Raw genomic sequence first — 3,458 nt, 5'->3', positions numbered from 1 at the left:
CCCCCCCCCCCCCCCCCCAAAAAAAAAAACACTGAAGAACCTCTCTTCGATCTCCTTGCAATGCCGCGTCATCTCTCTACTATAACAATGTTATCTTTCAATACATATACACTTGCTACCCAACTTCCGTGGAACTTCACAATGATGAAAAAATTGGGAAAGAAAAAAATTACTAACTCATAATTTATAAATTCTTTCCAAAAGTTACTAAGCGTAACAGCCAGCAAGCAGTAATAAGGAGTGGGCACAATCACTTCCTTCAATTCAGCTTAGATTCTATCATTCTTTATAACTTTCTTCCCGCCACCAATAATTCTTAAGAGAAGCAGTATAAGCTAAACTAGGGTAGTCGCACTTAATATCAAGCCTTGGCATCAGCGGCTATCACAACTCACAACAAGTGACGTCGTTTAATAGCTACAGTGATTGAGGCGTGTGAAGACTGCGCGTCTGTAACAGCAACATGGAGGGAAACAGCATAGTTCGAAAACTATCGCGGAGATTCGCTACTTCATATTGATAAAAATAAACGAGCAACTACTACATGGAATGAACAAGAATCAACAAAATGAAGCACCGATAAGGATGAGCTCAACCAAGAACCAGAAAGTCAAAATCTCGAGCTCAAGCAGAGTATCAGGATGCGTAAATAAACAATCAAAGAATTCAAATGAACTAAATTGAACAAGCATCGTCGTGTATAAACAAACAAAGTAAAAACATCTCGTAGTACAGCGGGATTCTGTAATACTCCGAATATGAAACATACCAAAACAACTGACCTGATAAATAATTGAAGAAATGAGCAGGAATACGCAGATAGAATGCAGAAACCGGGAAGAGGACGACGATTGAAGAGAGATCTGATCTAAACGTCCTGCAAATGGCGTTTGCAGGTGTTGAAATCTCAAATCAGAGCGTCTGTTTTCAATGTTAAATGTGGCTGATGAATGGTGAACGGATGTCAAAGGTAATAAAACAAGATCAACATACTTTCCTTAATTTTCTTTATTATAATTGAAATGCGCGCCTGTACGGGTGGGGCCGTGAGGTAGTTCGCGGTTGGGTGGGTGGTCACGTAGGGTGCAGCCCCAGCGGCGGAGGCGTTGGAGAACCATGGTTACCGACCGCTCAGGGTCCCACCGGCGGGTCGCCCGTTGCTTCGGATCAAAGCTAGAAAATAATAACTACGTGGTAGGTGGCTCCTTCACCGAGATACAGCTCTAATTTTGGACCGTACTCAAGTCAATTGCTACCCAATATTGTCTTCATCCTAATTTTTCTTTTCAGTTTCCTTAAATTTTTTAAAACGGTCGGATGGATTAAATTTTCGTTCTTATAAATAATGTTTCGTTTCTCTCTTTTTGATGTGGGATTTCACAATCCATCCTCTTATTCCTGATCTAGTGTTCTCGATGGTACACCACCCTATATCTACCTTTGATACCAACTGTAATAACCTAAATCCACTACTAACAGATATTGTCATGTTTGGACATTGTGAGATCCATCAATTGGAGTAGATATTGTCTTATTTGGGTATTATGAGATCCCACATCGATTGAGAGATAAATGAGCGTCAGCTAGGCTAAGATGATGGACCCTAAATGGAGTATATTGTGAGATCTCACATCGATTGGGAGAGGGAAACGAGTGTCAACGAAGACGCTGAGCCTCGAAGATGATGGATTGTGAGATCTCATAACTGCGGAAGAAGGGAATAAAATATTATTTGTAACGGTGTTGAAACTTGTCTCTAGTAAAAGAAATGTTATAAAAATCTAGAAGGAAAGTTCCATACCGACAATTTTGAATAAAAAAGGAAAACAGCATATATTATTTTGTATTATGAATAATTGTGTTAAATTACAGCGTGACGTGTCAGATTATAAATTAATGTGAGCTGTCATTTGTCGCATGACGTGGCAGTATAAACTACATTTATTTTATGAATTCAGAATGGGCTAAATTCATAAAATGCCCAATTTTGCATTTTATATAAAATAAAATACTTTTTAAGTTTTTAAATAAATTAATAATATATAATATACCTTGACTACTTAAGTTATGAACTTACCTCAAATCAACAATTAAGAGGTTAAGAAATAAAACAGTTAAAACCTTTGAACTCGGTAAAATTATTCCTAATAAACAAACCTACGTGAAAAATGCATAAATTAACTATTAAATAATTTTATAAAAAATAATAATTTTTAACAAAATTAAAACACTCTAACCTATCGGATAAGATAATTTTTTTTTAAGCAACGGTTTGGAGCATACACTCGTTAAAAAGCTACAATTATAACAATATTAAAAATTTCATATTAATCATAATGCTTCGTGCCTAAGATAAAAAATTTGAACTCAATACCGAATAGTCTAGATGTGTCTACGTTACTTATTTATCTTCGACTGCTCATAAAAGTGAAAACCCTCCTCACGTATTAACAGAGATCATTTGTTAATATTTTGACAACAAGTATTTAAGAAAGACTGAGAGATGATTTTCCCAACTTTTCTTACTATTATTATTTTTATTATGATTTATTTCTTTTAAATATTTTTTCAATTATTTACGTTTCATTATTATTTTTTTTAACTATTTTAACTCTTTTTTTTCTTCAATTATGTTGTGTTTGATTTTAGCTATTTATTTTTATTTTTATTTTATTTTTCATGGACAAAAATTTGTTTTTATTTTTTCAATTATTTACGTTTCATTATTTTTGTTTGTAACTATTTTAACTCTTTTTTTCCCAATTATTTTGTGTTTGATTTTTGCTATTTATTTATATTTTTATTTTATTTTTCATCGACAAAAATTTGTTTTTATTTATTAATCATTTTCAAATATAAAAAAGTTAGAAGAGTGAAATAAATAAATTATATTTAATTATTGGAATAATTAAATTTTCAATTCTATCGTATACTAATTATTTACATTTTTATTAAAAAAAATTATTTGAGAATAATTATTAATATTGAATGCTAAATAAACTAAAAAAAATATATAATTTGAAGGCCATTATTTATAATAAAATTAGTAATGAATAAATATTAAATAAAACAAAGTTTACATAGCTTTATAATATGTTTTATCTCATTTAATACCGTTTACTCTGCCATATATAACATTTAACTTACTTTATTAAATTTAATTATTAAGATTTATTAGAAAATAAATTAAAAATCTAAAATAAAAATAAAAATATTAAGCGGGAAAAAAGGAAGAGAGAGGCTAAGGGAAAAGACCTTATAATTATTAAGAATTACAGTTCTCTAGTGGCGAAGATGAGACAAAATACGGCGATTAGATAATATCTACGGCTGATATTTTGCCTCCTCACTGACGTGGCAACAGTTCGTCTTTAAATCAAGACTTTTGGTTATCCCAAAGGGCCCCACTCCCGTCGCATCCGAATGGGAAATTTAAAAAAAATCTCCTCTCTCCCACC

The 3,458-nt window shown here is 32.1% G+C and overlaps 1 protein-coding gene across 8 annotated transcripts in view; it reads right to left on the bottom strand.

The window, feature by feature from the left end:
* Window positions 1-996, bottom strand: part of LOC111468085 (probable sugar phosphate/phosphate translocator At1g06470) — a 9,085-nt gene extending 8,089 nt beyond the window's left edge. For 4 of the 8 annotated variants that reach the window (XM_023113139.1, XM_023113140.1, XM_023113144.1 and 1 more), the window contains exon 1: window positions 783-996. The gene's annotated coding sequence lies outside the window, so the exon portion shown is untranslated. The remainder of the gene's footprint in view (window positions 1-782) is intronic. The other 4 variants (XM_023113137.1, XM_023113141.1, XM_023113143.1 and 1 more) reach the window with 1 other exon arrangement.
* Between the last annotated feature and the right edge of the window lie 2,462 nt (window positions 997-3,458).

The sequence above is a fragment of the Cucurbita maxima genome, unplaced genomic scaffold, assembly GCF_002738345.1.
Source record: "Cucurbita maxima cultivar Rimu unplaced genomic scaffold, Cmax_1.0 Cma_Scf00036, whole genome shotgun sequence".
Classification (NCBI taxonomy): Eukaryota; Viridiplantae; Streptophyta; class Magnoliopsida; order Cucurbitales; family Cucurbitaceae; genus Cucurbita; species Cucurbita maxima.
Note: the sequence above shows the minus strand (reverse complement) of the source record. Positions and strands in the feature narration are given on the sequence as shown.